At 38.7% G+C, this 19,343-nt stretch overlaps 1 protein-coding gene across 1 annotated transcript in view; it reads left to right on the top strand.

The window, feature by feature from the left end:
* The window catches only part of Nudcd3 (NudC domain containing 3), a 109,431-nt gene that overhangs the window by 23,551 nt on the left and 66,537 nt on the right, over window positions 1-19,343 (top strand). The window lies entirely within an intron of this gene.

The following is a 19,343-nucleotide window of genomic DNA, read 5'->3' on the forward strand; positions in this document are numbered from 1 at the left end:
TTTGTTTAACGTCCTGAAAGGAAGAGTTCTTTTTTCTCTTCTACTTATTTATTCATTCATTGTTTGTTTGTTTATATTAGTATACATTTGTTGATATTTATCCCATAGCTTATGATCCATTGCTAACATTTTTTATTGCTCAAGTTGTTCCTTCTAGTTGATGTAGTCTTTTTTAAAAAAAAATACATTTATTTTATTTTTAAATTTTTATGTGATGCTGAGGATCGAACCCAAGGCCTTACATGTGCTAGGCAAGCACTCTACTGCTGAGCCATAATCCCAGCCCCTAGTTGATGTAGTCTTTAGACATGTAATCATCATTTCAAAGCACTTCTTTTTGTTCTTACCCATGAGATGTTCCAGTTTTATGTTTTTTCCCTACTTTAACTGTGGAGTAGATCTTTTCTCCAAGGAGGCTTGATGTTTTGATTAGAAACCAGAAGCTGGGCCTGTATGTGCCTTTATACTTTTAGCCAGTCCCAGCGATGAGCAAGAAAAGTGCCTATCTCCTGCTCTTTTTTGTGTTTTGCTTCTTTACCTTTTAAATCATTACATTCATCTTTTATCTTCTGATTCCAGCCTTTTTTCCCCTTTAAAATTATTATTATTATTTTGGGTACCAGGGATTTAACCCAGAGGTACTTAAACACCGAGTCACATCCACAGACCTTTTTAAATTTTTAAATTTTGAGACAGTTTCTTACAAAGTTGCTTAGGGCCTCACTAAGTTTCTAAGGCTGGTCTTGAACTTGCAATCCTCCTACCTCAGTCTCCTGAGTTGCTGGGATTACAGGCATATGGCACTGCACCCGGCCTACTTTAAAAAATCTTGTGGTATAGAGTGTAAAATCTTGGAGTCTGAAAATGCTACATTTGATTGCTAGCTCTGGCTCTGATAAGCAATCTGGCCTTGTGCAGATTCCTTCATTGCATTGGGTTTAATTTTCTTATATACAAAAAAGGAGGCTGTTGTAAGGGTTAAATGAGATAGTTTAATTAAAAATTTCAGTACAAGCTCAATACAGTCACGTATTGCTCAACAATGAGATAAGTTCTGAGAAAAACATCGTTAAGTGATTTAGGACTTGAGTGTACATTTTAGAGTGTGCTTACTTGAATCTAAGCCTACCACAAATCTAGGCTGTATGGTAAAGCCTATTATTCCTCGGGTATATACCAGTATAGCATGTTATTGTCCTAAGTACTGTTGACAGTTGAAACACAATGGTAAGTATTTGCAGACCTAAACATAGGAAAAGTACAGCAAGATAAAAAGTGGTACACCTGCATAGGACACTCACCCTGAATGGAGCTTGCAGGACTGGAAGTTGCTCTGGTGAATACGTGAGTGAGTGGTGAGTGACTATACAGGCCTATTATGTTTATCACACTATTCTAGACTATATAAACACTGTACACTTAGGCCACACTGTTGATAAAATTTTTCTTTTTCAATAATAAATTAACCTTAGCTTACTATAACTTTTTAACTTTATAAACTTTTTAATTTTTTAAAACTTTTCAACTCTTGTGATAATACTTAGACAAACACATTGTATAGCTGTCCAAATTTTTTCTTTTTTTATATCCTTATTCTATAAGCTTTTTTTGGTGGAGGCTGGGTACTGGGGATTAAACTCAGGCAGGGGCACTTAACCACTGAGCCACATCCCCAGCCCTTTTTTGTATTTAGAGATAGAGTCTCACTGAGTTGCTTAGGGCCTTGCTAAGTTGCTGAGTCTGGCATTGAACTTGCGATCCTCCTGCCTTAGCCTTCTGAACTGCTGGGATTACAGCTATGCAGCCTCTATAAGCTTTTTGTTGTTGTTGTTTTTTAAAGAGAGAGAGAGAGAGAGAAAATTTTTTTTTTTAATATTTATTTTTTAGTTCTTGGCAGACACAACATCTTGGTTTGTATGTGGTGCTGAGGATCAAACCCGGGCCGCATGCATGCCAGGTGAGCGCACTACCGCTTGAGCCACATGCCCAGCCCATCTATAAGCTTTTGTTGTTGTTGTTGTTTTTAAATTTTAAACTTTTGAATTTTTGAACTTTTTTTGTTAAAAATTAAGATACAAACACACATATTAGCCTAGGCCTGCAGAGGGTCAGGATCATCTTTATCACTATTTTTCACCTCCACGTCTTCAGAAGCAGTAACATGCAGGGAGCTGATATTTCCTGTGACTCAGTGCCTTCTGAAGTCCTTCCTGAAGGACTCTTCTTGGGGAACCGTCACTTTTCAGAAATATATCTGTGGTAGTTTGCTTGTTTTTTTTTTTTCATCATAGAACTCTTCATAAGCAGATAATGTACCATGAACGTTCCTCTCCTATATTAAAAAGGTTTCTTTTTATTTTTAATATTGGTTGTAAATGGACACAATACCTTTATTTTGTTTATTTTTATGTGGTGTTGAGGATTGAACCTAGTGCCTCACACATGCTAGGCAAGCACTCTACCACTGAGCCACAACCGTAGCCCTAATAAGGTTTCTTATATTAAAAGGTTTCTCTTAAGAAACCTTCTGGTTTGGGGATCATGTCTTTAAGACTTCTTAAGGAAGTCATTGAGGTCTGCAAAAACTTCTGCTGAACTCTTCACTGTGAGTTTTCTTGTAAATTCTTCTTTTTTTCCTTTCTTGAAGTTTCCTTTTTCTCTTGTCTTGTTTTCAGCTTTGTGTCCTGTTCCAGTTCCATTATAATCTCTTGGGACCATCATTATATTTGTGGTTTGTTGTTGGTAGACACATCATTGTCTGGTGCACGACTGTACTAAATTTGATTCTTGGATTCAGTAAATATTTATGCAATGAATAAACATTTATGTTTGTTTCAGGCCCTTGGGGTAAATTGGGTTTGGGAATGCCAGCCTGTTCCAGTCACCTCTTCTGTCTTTGCTGGCCTCTATCAGGGAGCTTGGCCTCTGGCTGATGGAGAAGAGCCTCTACTTCTCTGTTCTTTGTTCCCCTGAGCTCTTGTATGGTTTGAGTCAGGAAGGAAAAAAGGAAGGATTCTTTCTGGCTGCCCACTACCAGGAGTTTTGGAGTGGGTGTTTTGCTGTCCCCAAGTTAAATGAGCAGTCCTGATTCTGTCTGGGCACATTCTGCTTCTGAAAACAAACCCCCACACTGATCTGTGGGTGGTATTACTGTGTTGTACATTGGAAGGGACTCCTCCTTCCTCCATCCCTCCTTTTCTGGCATAAATTTAGTGTCTTTTTTTAAAATTTTTTTAAAGTTTTTAGTTGTACATGGACACAATACCTTTATTTTATTTATTTTTATGTGGTGCTGAGGATCGAACCCAGTGCCTCACAAATGCTAGGCAAGCTCTACTACTGAGCCACAACCCCAGCCCAATCTTGTGTCTTTATTGATCCATTCTTCTCTAGGGGTGTGGTGCTGACCAGTCAACAGCAGGTGCAATCAGCCCTCTGGGGACTGGAGGAGGTGTCAGGCAACCTTCTTTACTACTGAGCCTGTGAGAGTAGATACTGGGAAGGAAACTTTTGAGGACGACTTCAGTCTTCTGCAGGTGGCCAGGCCTCACTGTAGCTTGGACCAGAGTCCTTTCTCAGGGGGAGTCAGTGCTCTCATGGGCTGTGAGCAGGGTCTGGAACATGTGTCTGATCTGATCACACATCCTGGTTGTCCTCCAACTCCAGTCCCTGAAGGCTTTGTGACCTGGTGATTTCAGAAAGCAGCAGTGTTTGCACACTTTCCCCCTCCCACCCCCACCAGCGTGCCTCCTGCTTGGCAGGCTTATCCAGAGCTTCCTGTTCCACTGCTGCCAGAGCTCCACAGTAAGTGGGTAGGTAGGACTAGCTGTGACCTAAAAATACTTCAGCATTATTTGGGCGTCCCTAGTGAGAAGCTGAATACAGTAGGAGAAATGTCACGTTGGAAGCTCAAGTTCTCCCAGAAGAGCAAACTTCCACATTCTTTGTTTCCCCTCAGTTTTGCAGGTAGTGTGACTGAGTCTAAAGCCATGTGGCTGAGGCTGATGTTTGAATGATTGGTAGTAGGGCCTGTACAGGTGACTGTGGTGACCAGTGGTCTCACTGGATACTTGTGAGAGGGGGGGAAGCCTCCTTTCTGAAACCTTTGAACCCCCTCCCAGCACAACGAAAACAAGCCTCAGTCTTTCCAAATTACAGAAGCAATAAAACCCATTAGGTACCTCCCAGAGCTGAGGAGCCAGGAGCATGCCTCAGAAGTGTGTTCAGGTTATAGGATGTGATTACCACCCCCACCAGCATGTTGATTGGTAGTGCCTTTTTGAGAGGCACTTAGCACCAGCTGAGCATTTTCACATTAGTGTGGCTCTGAGGAAAAGGACTCTTAGATTTTCTATTTTTCAGCTTTTTTTTCTTCCCTTAGATTGACCCTGGGTGGTTGTCTCTTCTTGTAGGGACATTTTGAGCTTTTCACTGAGGCTGTGCTATATGGGGGCTCCTGGCAACTGGTGTCTTGTGTAGGCTGCTGAAGCATCTCATTTTGAATGGCCATGACACTTAGTATCCATGGTCATTTCTGTCCCCAAACTGTACTTCTTAGGTAAGCTTTTTAGCTCGGGGGCCAAGCATCTGCAATTTTGCTGCTTATACCTTTATTTAGACTTGACTCTTTGGATACCTCCTACCCCAGAACTTCTTTTTCCTTAAAACTTTTCTTTCATTCTTTTGAGAGATGATACATACACATGCCAGAAGTGATTAAAGAAGTGCAGGAATGTGTGTAGTGGAATTTCAGTGTCCTTTTAGCCATAGCCCAGTCCCTGCTGTATTCTCCATAGAGAGACTGATTTATCCCCTACCTTACATGACTGCTGTGATCAGTGTCTTATATATCAGTCAGGAGTGTTTTATGGAAATATAAATGCACTTATTTATGTCTCTCCTCCTACTATTCTTTTAATAGACTTATTTCTTTTTAAAGTGGTTTTAGGTTCACAGCAAAATTGAGCAGAAAGTAGAGTTCCTTCATAACCTGCTCCCCAACTTACATTGTCAAACCCTGCATTCTCTACCTTTAAAATTTTCTTTTGAGACTGGGGCTGTGCCTCAGCTTGGCATGTTTGAGGCACTGGGTTTGATTCTCAGCACCATATATAAACAACTAAAAAAAAAATTATCTCTTTCACAGATGATAACTACTGTTTGTATTACTCTTCCTTTGCTTAATATTCTTTACCAGAATGGGCCTTAGGTCCTTATCATGTTATGCTATATGAACTGTGCTTTAGCTGTCTTTGTGTTTAGTCTTTTCAGCCTCATTCCTGGTGGAATTGTAGGGACCATGGTGACCAAACAAATGATTATGAGATTTAAAAAAAAATCCTGAAATATTTTATTAGAAGTAATGTTGAGGAAAATTTGAAAATACAGGTTAAAAAAAGGGGAGATTTAAAATGCTCCCTGAAAATTTCCAGGGAGTATCTGTGATATAGGCACGGGTCTTGCTTTTGCTGGCACCTGCCTTTGGACTGGATACTCTTCTACATCTGTACTGGGCTCTGTTCATATGCCCAGGTACTTCTATGCATGTGAATTTCTTTGTTGTATTGCAGATACTTTGAATTGAAAATCCAAAATAAATGACACTAATTTTAAGTTGCTGTTGCAGCATAGTGTTGTGTCACATGTTGAAAGGTTTCAAACTCCCCAACTTCCTAAAGATGGAGGTTGCACTTTAAGATCACAATGGGGAATTTAGAATAAGGAATAGAGGGCTGGAAATTATGTGGTAAACACAAGTGTTGTTGGGAGTCTTAATCTAAAAGCCAAGCAATGGGGTTACCTTCCCAAAAGATTATTGACCACATAATAAAAAAATAAGTAGGGCTGGGATTGTGGCTCAGCGGTACAGCGCTCGCCTAGCACGGGCAGGACCCGGGTTCGATCCTCAGTACCACATAAAAATAAAGGCATTGTGTTGTGTCCATCTACACCTAAAAAATAAATATTTAAAAAAAATAAGTAAAGCTTATGTCAAAATTTGGTGGTTTCTTGGTTAGGGTTCCTATTTCTGTGACTGTTTTCAGTGAATGAGCTGTGTCATTCTAACCTAGAGCTCCTGAAGTGAAAGAATATGTAATTTAGTCCAAATTAATGGGACCATGAAGCCATTTTCCTTGATAGTTTGTCTGCTGTCCCTTTGAGAGACTGTTATATGGAGGCCCAATTTAGGAAATAATTCTGTTGGTCCTTTATACTACCTGAAATTCTCCTCACTTCCTCTGGAAAATATGTCTTTGAAAATGTTCATTAATGTGTTTTCCCCAGTACTGTGGATTGAATCCAGGCTTTGCTCATGCTAGGCAAATGCTGTACCACTGAGCAATATCCCCAGCCTTTTATTTTACTTTGAAACAGGGTCTCACTAAGTTGCCCAAGCTGGCTTTGAACTTGTGATCCTTCTATTTCAGCCTCCAATTCATTGATTACTATTATTTTGGGGTATGGGGATTGAACTCAGGGGCACTTGACCACTGAGCCACTTTCCCAGTCTTATTTTGTATTTTATTTAGAGACAGGGAGGGTCTCACTGAGTTGCTTAGAACCTGGATTTTTATGAGGCTGGCTTTGAACTTGTGATCCGCCTCAACCTCCCGAGCTGCTGGGATTACGCCTGTAATGATGATGATGATAATGATTATTTTTAATGTTTATTTTTTAGTTATAGTTGGAAACAATACCTTTATTTCACTTATTTGTTCTTATGTGGTGCTGAGGATTAAACCCAGGGTCTCGAATGGACGAGGCAAGCGCTCTACCGCTGAGCCACAACCCCAGCTCCTGATTATTATTATTATTATTTAAAAAATCTTGTAGTTGTAGATGGGCACAGTACTTTTATTTTATTTATTTATTTTTATTTGTCGTGAGGATTGAACCCAGTGCCTCAGATGTGCTAGGCAAGCATTCTACCACTATGCTACAACCCAGCCCCATTCATTTTTTTTTAAAGAGAGAGAGAGACAGACAGAGAAAGAGAGAGAGAGAGAGAATTTTTAAAAAATATTTATTTATTTTTTTAGTTTTCAGCGGACACAACATCTTTGTATGTGGTGCTGAGATCGAACCCGGGCCGCACGCACACCAGGCAAGCACGCTACCGTAGCTTGAGCCACATCCCCAGCCCCCCCCATTAATTATTATTTAGAAAGAGTGTACTCCTTTTGTAAACATGTAGAACCTCAAGACCTCTTTGACCAACCCCCAATCCTAGAACCCTCCTAGAAATAACCTCTGTTCTTAGGTTCACCTTCTATTTATTTTAAAAAATTTCAGAAATCCCAGTTTTTTTAGTGTTGAAGCTCACTTGTTCGTTCCTATGAGGGCAGTGCCCCCTCTCAGCACCAGGAGGCTATTTGTTGGGCCTGTCTGAAGCCCAGATGCTTATTAACTCCATGTCCTTATTAACCTCTGTCAGTATAGAATTTGTTGCCCCCTTCTCAGGGTTTAGAGATTCTCAGTTTTGTGCTCACTTCTATATTTGAGGTGGTTGTCAGCCTGTCTGGAAGTTGTATCAGCTTTCTGCAGCTGATCTTGGATGGGGACTTGATGTGAACTTAACTATACCAGCTGGTAGTTCTCAGGAAAGGTAAGGGCCCTGTCTTCATGAAGCATCTGTCATCAGCCTTACTCTTCAAACTGAGTGTCTGCTTTCTCCATTTCCCTCCCTCTGCTCTTGATGCCTCTTGTCTTTCAGTGTGTATTTCAGTGTGTAGAGTTATGTGTGTGTATGGGCATGGGCATGTAACCATTCTGTTGTTATACCCCAACTCCATCAACTCTCAAAATTCCTCAAGTCAGTCTAGAGTTGACTGGATTTCTAGCCATCTCTGCCTCCCAACTCTGTTGGGATGTATCTTTTATATATCTCAGACCAGGGTGTTTGAGGACTTTGTTCTAACTGACCCATATCCTCCAATGGTCTGTGGTTTTCCCTCTCTGGATTGTTTTTCCCTCTAGCTTATAAATTGGTTTAAGTCTCATCTGCACACACGTACACTGAAATAACGGGAAACCCCAGTACCACTCCTCCTTCATCTAAAGCTTTTGGTTAACTCACCCCTTCCCTTTACTCTGAGCTTCTTGAAGTCATGTTTATCTCTTGCTTCTTTTCTTAGCACATTCATGCCTAATGCACTCTCCTTCCTCAGCTTCTAGCACATTTTTCTCCTAGCTCCCTTATTCCTTTTCTGTTTCCCTCACCTTACATGCTGTCTTCTCTTTTCCGTCCTACTCTGTGGACACACATAGTCCCATCATATCCAGGCTTGGCACCTCACACTGATGTCCAGTAATCTCTCTCTCCAGCTCCTATCACATCCCTCCTGTGGATCATTATTACTTGATGTTTGAAGTCTACAGTTCACTTTTTAGTAACTTTATTTTCCTTTTCAAAATATGTTAGAAAATCTGAAATTTTAGAAAATCTTGGAAAAGTTAGAAAAACTGAAAATCTCAACCTAATGGAACTGTGCTTGTTTCTTACTGCTTTCCTGATTTGGGGGAGAGAAACTCTGACCACAGTCATGCACCTGTTGTCCTCCCCAGCATCACAGTCCTGTTTGTGGAAAGCAGGCTATGCATGGCACAGTTAAATGAACTCTGCTTCCTTCCTCCTCCTTCAATCAGCAGTAAATCCAGAGAGAAAGAAGAGATTTCTGCCAAGGTTACAGGGTTGCTCTGTGTGTTACTGAGTTCTGATTATGTGATCTTTAGATATCTCCGCATCACCAGGCCTGGCTATTCTGCAGCTCACTGGCTTACTTGGGCTTAACCTTCTAGGTCCAGACCTATAGGATCCTGGCTTATCTCGTGCATTGGCCCAAGGGTGTTTTGGGGAGGAGGTTCGAAAATTCTTGGTGTATTTGGCTCTTTCTGCTGTGTAGTGTTAGTGAGCATTCTTGCAGGTCTGACAGCATTTAGGACTATGTTAATTAACCCCATCTTCTAAGGGTTCCCAGTTAAACACAAAGCTGGGAAATACAGCTTCTCAGTAGAACCACCTGCTAAATTGAATGTGCCCAGGTAAGCCTGAGCCATCACACACCTCTTGCCTGTTTATGATAGTGTCAGACTATGAGTCTTCAGATAGTCATGGTGCTTTGGTGCCCTTCTCTTGAACCTTCTGAATCTCATCCAAGGTCTGCTGCTGGTCATTAGTACAGTTTGATGATTTTATAAACTATCTATGGAATTGCTACCCATAGCAAAGTATTACTAAAATAAACAGTAATTGAAAGTGTCCCCCTTGCCTCCTCCTAGTCATTAACTCCCACACCCAGGTGCTCAACTGTCCTGACTCCTGGGGCTGTAGTAACAAATCACCACTAACTTGGTGGCTTAAAACAAGATAAATATAGTCTTTCATGGTTCTGGAGGACCGAAGTCTAAAATCAAGATGTGAGCATGGCCATACTCTCAGAGGTTCTATGGGAAGATCCTTCTTATTCTTTCAGCTCCTGGTGACTCCAGACTTTCCTTGACTTGTGGATGCATCACTTTGTCCTGCCTCCATTGTCACATGATCATCTTTGTGTGTCTCTTTTAAGGATGCTTGCCTCTGGAGATAGGGCCCATGAAATTACAAGGACAACATCACTTGAAGATCCTAAACACAGTTACATCTGCAGAGTCCTTTTTTCCAAATTAGGCTACATTCACAGGTTCTAGGGATTAGGACATGGACATATCTTTTTTGTGGGTTACCACTCAACTCACTGTAGCTGCACAGTAGCTTTACCTGATTTTGAAGTTTACATATGGAATCATATGGTATGGACTCTTTCCTTGTTTGACCTCTTCTGTTTTTATGCTTGTAAGACTCATTTACAAACAGAATCAGTAGTTCTTTTTCATATAATATTTAATTCTGTGGCTATAATTTAATTCATTCTATCATTGATTGTTGTTTTTTTTTTCTGTTCAGAATTCAGAGATCACATGTTGCATTTGTGTCTCTAGACTCTTAAACTAGAATAGTTATCATTTTTTCTGTTGTTTCTGACCTTGGCTTTTTATGAAGTTGAGACCAGTCTTTGTCTGGTTGCTTCCCATGATTAAATTCAGATGAGTCATCTTTGTCCAGCCCTGGGTCTTGTTGCACTGGAGGACTCTGAGGTGGAGAGCCCACTGTTGTAACTCTGGATGGGTGCCCTTGGAAGGGTTGGCTATTTGCTTTTCAGGAAAGGCAGTTTTTTCTTCATCATTAATAAAGAACTTGCAGGGAGACAATCTGAGGCTACTACAGCTTTTTGTATCCATTGATGGTTCTCCCCAGTATCAGTTATGCTATTGGTGGTTGCAAAATGATAATTTAAAAGATTCCTTAGTCTGGGCATGGGGCAGTATGCCTTATTTCTGGCGACTTGGGAGGCTGTAGTAGGAGGATCACAAGTTGAAGGCCAGCCTCAGGAACTTAGTGAGGCCCTAAGCAACTTGGTGAGATCATCTCAAAATAAAAAGTAAAAGGGCTGGGGATGTGGCTCAATGGTTAAATGCCCCTGGGTTCAATCCCTGGTTACCCTCCCCCCCCCCCAAAAAAAAAAAAAAAGATTCCATTATTTCTTCTACCCATAATAGCTGGCATTCCTTTCTGTATTATTATTATATTATTATTATTAATATATTATTATTATTATTATTATTATTATTATTATTACTAAACTACTGTGGACTTAAGGATTTTCATTCTGTTTCTACTGTTATTAATTCCTTTGATTTTCAGTCCACTGGTTTGGCCAGTGGGAACTCCTCAGCCTGGCTTGTTTGTCTGTGTTGTTCTTTGAGCACTCCTTGATCTGGCACAGAATGTACTAGGGTCACTTGTGTGTTCTCTGCCTCAGCTGTGGGACCAGTTATTTTTCCCAAGAAGCTCTGGCTTTGTTCTGGTGGGATGGTATTTAATGTACAGACAGGCAGTGTGCTCACAGCTGAGAATAATTACTTCTAGATCCTTCCAGGGGACAGAGCTAGGAATCATATTTTTGAATCACAAGTTCCTTTTGACATTTCCAGTTCAAATCCACAGCACTACTCTCTCTGTTTTGGTTTGTGCTTCTCTTCTCTCACAGTAAGAACCCCAGTTTCCAAGATCAGTGTTCTGTTTCTTCTATTTTAACGTACATGCAGAGTATTTTAGAATTCCTATTCCTGCACCATTGTTGTCATCAACAGCAAACCTATCAGAAAAAGCTAAGGATTTCTCTGTAGTTGCTTTTGTCATTAGAACATATCCCACTTAGAAGTTACTTGAATTCTTTTTGTGGTTGCAACATAGTTAGGTTAATTTCAGTTTGTATTCAATTTTAGGGCTTTTTAAAAATTGGCTTTTTGGGGCTGGGGCATAGCTCAGTGGTAAAGGACTTGCCTCGCGTGTGTGAAGCATTGGGTTTGATCCTCAGTATACATAAAAATAAATACACTGTGTGCTCATCTACCACTAAAAACATTTTTTTAAAATTTACTTTTTGATTTTTTAAATCATTTTCATAGTTCACAAGTCAAAGTTTTATGAAAAGATGTCTGGAGAGCAAGTTCATGCCTGTTACTCTGCTTCAATGACCCCACCCCTACCAGGAACAATTTTGAGCAGTTTCTGGTGTACTTTTCTTGTTTTTCTGTCAAAAATAAATAATGCTACGTCATATGTGTGCATGTTTTTTTAAATTTCCTCTTCTTTGTTATAAATAAGCTAGTGTATTCTGTGTACTCTTACATTTTTTATTTTTTAAGCTGACAGTGAGTATGTCCTGGAAATCCTGCCCTCACAGTTTATTGAGATCTGCACTGATTATGATTGCAGCATTAGCCTTCAGTGTATCACTTATTGATCCTGCAGTCTTCTGTGAAGGGGCATTCACACAGTGTCTTATATTTTGCTGGTACATATGATTTCACAGTGATAACCTTGTGCTCGCTGGTGTTTTAATTTGGAGAGGGGTTATATCTTCAGGATACATCCCCAGAAGCAGATTCCTATGGAAAATGGCTGTATAGTTTTGGTAGATAATGCCAGCCAAACCTCCCTTGAGGGTTGTGCCATTTTGCATTCCTTCCACCATGTACGAGCAGCCTTGTTTCCACAGCTCACTAGCCAGTACGTGTGTAAAATTTGAATTTTACTCATCTGAAAGGTGGTGTGCACTGATGTTTTAACATTTTGTTCTAATTGTGTGTTAAGATATACAGTCTTAAGAGTACTTTTTCATTTTTCTTTTGGGATTTTAGAACTTCATCTATAATATATATTATTTTAAAAAAATTTTTATTAGTTATTGATGGAACTTTATTTATTTATTTGTTTATATGCAGTGCTAAGAATCGAACCCAGTGCCTCACACCTGCTAGGCAAGTGCTCTACCATTGAGCCACAATCCCAGTCCCTATAATATATATTATTAATGTTTTCTCTCACTTTATCTTTTTTTTTCTTTTTGGTAGTACTAGGGATCAAACCTAGGGCTTTGAACATGCTGTTTATTTTATTTTGTTTTATTGCTTCTGAGTTTTTGTTTTTGTCAAGTAGTTTTTTTTAATATTTAAAATGTTTGTTATAAAATATTTAATATTTTTCTTTTGTGGTGTCTGGAATTTTGAATCAGAGAGATTTCCCTTTCCTGAGGTTTTGAAGGCTTTCACCCATTTTTCCTGTAGTGCTTGTATTTTTTACCTGTAGTTCTGTGAAAACAATCTTTGTGTGTTTTCAATTTTTATATTTATATCTCTGGTCTATTTGGAGTTTACCCACGTTGTGAAGTATGGATTCAATTTTATCCTTTCCGAATGGCTGTTCAGTTGTCCTAACAAAATTTATTGTAAAATGCAGGGACTGTGTTTAAAAGAAGACTCAGGCAGTACCCCAGAAACAGAGAGAGCTGTAGGCTGAGACTTTGAACTACATGAAGATGGGGACCTGGCTCAGGTGTGCACTTAGGATCTTGTGATGCAGTGAGGGTATGAAGTCCACTGATTTTCCTAGAAGTTCACAGGGTGGGCCATGGAACCTATAGTGGTGCTCCTGCTGCTGAGGACTGTAACTTCTTAGCACCAGATACCATGGGAAATGGTCAGCAGGTCACTGTTTATAGAGTTCCTGCTCCTAAAAAAGTGTCTTGAGTCTGTGTCAAGGCTGGGGAGAGCCCTGTGTACTTAAGGATAATCACTTAAGGCTTGCTATACCACAGTTTCCTCATTTAGAAAATGACAGAATTGTTTTAGATTATTTCTAGGGTCCTTTGAACCATTAAATTCTATAATTTTGGGGCTGGGGATGTGGCTCAAGCGGTAGCACGCTCACCTGGCGTGCATGCGGCCTGGGTTCGATCCTCAGCACCACATACAAATAAAATATTTTGTGTCTGCCAAAAACTAAAAAAAAAAAAAAAAATCAATATTAAAAAAATTCTATAATTCTTTGAAAACAGTGTTTATACTGAACATCTATGTACACTTCATTGAGTGGTAGAGTTCCTGGCATTCGAGGTTTTGCCAGTGGTTGTTTGGAGGATGCCTCATAACCTATTCTTCAGGGCTGTGTCAGTATTGTGGCCTCTACCTTGATCAGGAGCTCAGGTTGTGGCCTAGGCTGACTTGAAAATTAGTGGAGCCTGTGGGTGCCTAGCCTTTTTTCTTGGTGAATGCAGTGGGATCCAGGTTTTTTTCTATAGTGAGAAGCCATGTTGCTAAGCTGAGTGTTCTACTTGTCCTTGGGTCTTGTTTTACTTTTCAGACCTGTAACACTTCATCTCCAGAGAAGTGATTGTACTGAAGAGCTCCAAGTTTCTGTTTATTTGAAATGTAAAAACTTCCTAAACTCCACTGTCTTGACTGCCCCCAGACCAATCCTCCATTTTTATTTTTATTTTTTTTTTGTGCTTGAGATTGAAATCAGAGGCTCTTTACCAGCACTTTTTTATTTTTAAGATAGGATTTCTCTAAGTTGCTTAGGGCCTCACTAAGTTGCTAAGACTGGTTTCAAACTTTTGATCCTCCTGCCTCAGCCTCCTGAATTGCTGGGGTTATAGGTATATGCCATTGTTCCTGGCAGTGCTCAATTTTTATAACAGATATTTTATAGTGTCCTTCTTTCCTATTCTGAACTGAAAATAGATGACATAACTTATACCTTATTTTATTTTATTTTACTTTTTAAAGAAATTTTATTTTTTAGGTGTAGATGGATACAACACAATGCCTTTATTTTTATGTGGTGCTGAGGATTGAACCTGGGTCCCGTCTGTGCTAGGCAAGCGCTCCACTGCTGAGCCACAATCCTAGCCCCTATACCTTATTTTATAGTAACAGATAATATACATGTATACACACATACTTAAAAAAATCAGGGATTTATAACCACTTTTTCATTATATAAATGCTGGCTTCCCTAACAAGGTATTTGCTATTATGGACAGATGTGAGTAAATGCTACATGTGAAGCCTGGAAGTGTTTGGATCAACTCAAAACATAGGCAGTCCTGCATTGGTGATGAATTTTTGAGGAACGTGACTAAATTTTACTAATGGCCAGAATCAGACAAATTTGCACAATAGTTATATTCCTGGAAAATTTGCAATATAATAAAGCCACACAAAAAATAGTTTAGGTTTTTATGTAAAATCGAGTTAGTTTCCAGGCTCAGGTGGATTATGAATAGGTTCCCACCTCCCTGAATGTCTGAAAGTACACCTTAAGATAGTACAGGACAAAGGACAGTTATTTACATGCCTGAGGCATGCTTCTGTCCAGTGATGTGGTTGAGGGTACCCTCTGCTGTCCTGCATGTCCCTACACTCCTGGAGGCACCCAGTATTCCCTCATAATTTTCTGTTTTTGTTCACATTTGAAAAGTTGGAATAATCTGCTTTATGATTTTTTTTTATTCCATGAGAACTTAAGTTATATATTGGTCAGTGTTTTCTTACTTAGGAATTTTTCTGGAGACATGATCATTAGGGGATTTTAGAGGTACAAGTTGTATGTGTTCATTTGTTCTGGCTAATTATATAGTGAAATGCTAATTTCATGCATAATGGGTACATTTGTTCAGGAACTGTAACTAAAGTCCTGTAAATTAGGTGTTTTGTATGAAATTTCAAAGCAGTTCATAAAATGTTGTTTGTAAGCAAAATATAGTTTGCTCCTTAATAGAATTACCTAAAATGTCTTCAACAATAGATAGGTAGTACACATTTCCCTTACACTCTCTCTCTATATGTGTGTATGAAAGATGTGTGTGTATATGTGTACCTGTCCCTGATAATTCCTATCTCAGAATAGTGAAGTGTCTGAGTTTGAATATAGGCCTACATGAGTTATATTTCTATAATACTATAAAACATCTCCTTGGGGAGACTACCTGTGTTCAGGGACCATCTGCTTGCACAGCTGAATTGTCTGAGCCCTGATTTTGTTTTGGTAGAGCTGGGCACTTGGACGCGGTCCTGTCACCACCTGTTCATCTCAACTGTGGATAACTCTCACATGGCCCTAGGTCAGGGCCTGGCTCCTAGACTTCCCTCTTTCTTTGTTTCTGCCCCTTTACAATCACTTTTGCTGAGGCATGGCCACCCTGCATGTGACATGGCTGGTGAAGGACTCCTTTCTTTCTGCCTTTAGTGCCTCTTCAAAGACTGCTTGACTTTTAGCAGCAGGGTGCAGGTTGTCTACAGCCATCTCACTCAGCACTGGGAGCTTTTCAGTGCTTTCCACAACATCCGTGATGAATGGGAAATTGTTAGTACTTATTAGCATATCTCCAGCATCAGGGATTTCAGGATGATTTGAAATGACCTCTTCCTTTTGCAGATCATACTAATTTTTAGAGAAGACTTCTCTTCATATGTGATATACCCTTCCATCCTTCCATTCCTTGTGTTTGTTGAGTACCTTCTGTGATGTGTCAGGTCTTGTTTTAGGATTTGCACACATAGTGGGAGATGCTTGTGGGACTGACAGTTTAGGGGGACTTGGGCAGACAGCTGCAGTCTAGCATAATGAGTGTAGAGGAGTGATGTGGTTGAGGGTACCCTCTGCTGTCCTGCATGTCCCTACACTCCTGGAGGCACCCAGTATTCCCTCATAATTTTCTGTTTTTGTTTAAAGAAATTTTATTTTTTAGGTGTAGATGGATACAACACAATGCCTTTATTTTTATGTGGTGCTGAGGATTGAACTAGTTATACATAGTATTAGGGTTCGTTTTGATAAAATAATACATGCAAGAAGTTTTATTTCAGTCCCCATCCCCTCTTTCCCCGCCTTCCCCCTATTCTATGTTTTTATTTTTATTTTTAAATTTTTTTTTTCGTGGTACTGGGGATTGATCCCAGGGCCACATATATGCCAGGCATGCACTTTCCTGCTGAGCCATATGCACTTTCCTGCTAGCCTTGTTTTTAAATTTACAGTTATGATGATACTTTATAGCTTAATTTGTTATCCAGTTCCAGAACATTTTTATTACTCCAGAAAAACTTCATACATATTTCCTCCCAAACTTTTCAACCTTACACAATCACCAATCTATTTTGCCTTTATAGATTTGCCAATTCTGGGTTTCATATAAATGTAAGTTTATCCATTTTGTAGCACATACCTGTGCTTTGTTCCTTTTATTCCAGTCCCTAGAATCTCAGAAATGTTTCCTAGACTGTGGTTGCCTTTGCTGGCCTTTGTGAATTCCTGGTCTTGGGGAGCCAGGAGAAGGGAAGAAGAGAGGATGCAAGATTTGTGTTAAGGATTTTCTTAGAGGGGTGGAGTTTGGAAGGAAAGTTTGAAATGAGCAGAATTGGGTCCATTCTTGTTCTTGGGTCTGTTGTCAAGGGGCCACCTGAAATGTGTGATAATAGAAAAGAATTATGATGGGGGTCAAATATGTTTTTAAAGACATTGAAAGATATTTCAATGGAGGAAACCAAAAATCTCTTAATGTGGATCTTGCAAAAAAGCATAGTAGCAAGGACCTGAATAGTGTAGTCTATACAGTTAATTCACTTGGAGCCTTATTTCATGATATTTGTGAAACTCAGGGTAGGCTGGAGTTGAATCCTGAATACATGACTTAAGTTTTTGTACCCTCACTCCCAGGTTAAAGCATTCAGTCCTTTTCATCTTTATTTTCATGGTTCATTCATTTCCCTTTTTGGATAGTGGGTGTAGGAGGGATATCTGGTTCTGTTTTCTTCTGTGGAAATAGAGGCATAGATAGTTTTAGAGTCTCAGGTAGCTTAAAAACCCAGATGTAGTCAGTGGTGAAAGATTTTAATTTTTTTAAAATTAGCGCATTATAGTTATACATAGTATTAGGGTTCGTTTTGATAAAATAATACATGCAAGAAGTTTTATTTCAGTCCCCATCCCCTCTTTCCCCGCCTTCCCCCTATTCTATGTTTTTATTTTTATTTTTAAATTTTTTTTTTCGTGGTACTGGGGATTGATCCCAGGGCCACATATATGCCAGGCATGCACTTTCCTGCTGAGCCATATGCACTTTCCTGCTAGCCTTGTTTTTAAATTTACAGTTATGATGATACTTTATAGCTTAATTTGCATTCCTTTATTTATAGGAAAGATTATATTTTCTATCTGATTCAAAAAATATTGGCATTTCCTATTTTGTTAACTCATTCATGTCTGGATATTGCTCTTCTATAGAATTTTACAAATAAAATGTTCCATGTTTTCTTATTCACTGCTTTCCTTTTTCTAGTTGGTTTGCTATTTTGTCTTCAGTGATTTAATTTATATTAAGATTTTAGAAAATTTTCTTCCTTGATTGTTGTAGGCTAAATGTACCATTTCATTATCTACAAAAAGGCTCAAGACTCTTCTTCAATATTGCTTGATTTCTTTAAAGTGAATTTCACTGGAACTTGATGAGGTTCTATATTATACCTGTTGAGGATATCATGTTAAAACTGCATATTAACTTGAAGAATATGATTGCTTTTATTCATTAAATATTCCTTGTAAGAAGTTCTATCATTCCATTTTTGGTGGCTTTCTTTTTTCTTCCATTAAAATCAGTTACCAAAAGTTAGCCCCTAGGCACTGGGATTATAGCTCAGTGGCAGAGCACTTGCCTAGCATGTGTGAGGCACTGGGTTTGATTCTCAGCCACATATAAATAAATAAAAAATAATGGTACATCAACAACTAAAAAATATTTTTAAAAAAAGTTTGCCTACAGAATTGTATGCAAATCTCATGTGCCCTGAGTTGCCTTAGTAGATAGTTAATGTTGGTGTTGTTTTTAGGAATTGTGTCTTTCCCAATATTTGTTATAGGTGGATGACAGGGAAGCAGTTATTTAATTAATCATAAAAGTAATAAGATCAGGTTTTAGATAATTTGAAAAATAAGAAAATTATTCTAGTTTGATCCTGATAGTATCTTGTTCAGTTTCCCCTGATTTAAAAAAAAAATTACATTTGCTATTAGATAATTTTAATATTAGAAAATACATGGTCAATGTGACAAGTGAATTACAAATATGTAAAAATAAACATTTGCTCTGTCCCTTCTAATTGTGCAGCCAATGACAGTATAGTGTGGATGCATGCACACAGTTTTTAAATTTAGATGTAATTCACATATCTTAAAGGTTACCCTTTATCATGTACAATTGTGCGTTTTTAAGTGTATTTACAGAGTGTGCAACTATCACTGTTATCCAGTTCCAGAACATTTTTATTACTCCAGAAAAACTTCATACATATTTCCTCCCAAACTTTTCAACCTTACACAATCACCAATCTATTTTGCCTTTATAGATTTGCCAATTCTGGGTTTCATATAAATGTAATAATATGTGGCCTTTTGTGTCTGACTTCTTCACTTAATAGAATGTTTTTAGAGTTTATCCATTTTGTAGCACATACCTGTGCTTTGTTCCTTTTATTGGTTGAATAATCTTTTGATGTATGGATATTCCCAATTTTGTTCATTTATTCACCAGACATTTGAATTGGCTCTTAGGAGTATGGTGTTATAAATATTCGTATACAAGCTTTTATGTAGACATATTTTTATGTAGGCATATTTTCATTTGTTTTGGGTATATTCTTTGGAGTGTAATTGCTGGGCCATTTTGAGTAACTGCTAGAGTGGTGTTTTATGAGATATGCTTCCATATCCTCACCAACACTTGTTATCCTTTTAAAAAAATTTTTTAGTTGTCAATGAACCTTTTTTTTTTTTTTAACTTGTTTATATGTGGTGGTGAGGATTGAACTCAGTCCTTTCACATGTGCGAGGCAAGCCCTCTGCCACTGAGCTACAGCACCAGCTTCGTTATCTATCTTTTTGATTATAGCTATTCTAGTGAGTA

The sequence above is a fragment of the Marmota monax genome, unplaced genomic scaffold, assembly GCF_021218885.2.
Source record: "Marmota monax isolate L192 unplaced genomic scaffold, Marmota_monax_Labrador192_F-V1.1 WCK01_AAM20220418_F8-fsc00109, whole genome shotgun sequence".
NCBI lineage: Eukaryota > Metazoa > Chordata > Mammalia > Rodentia > Sciuridae > Marmota > Marmota monax.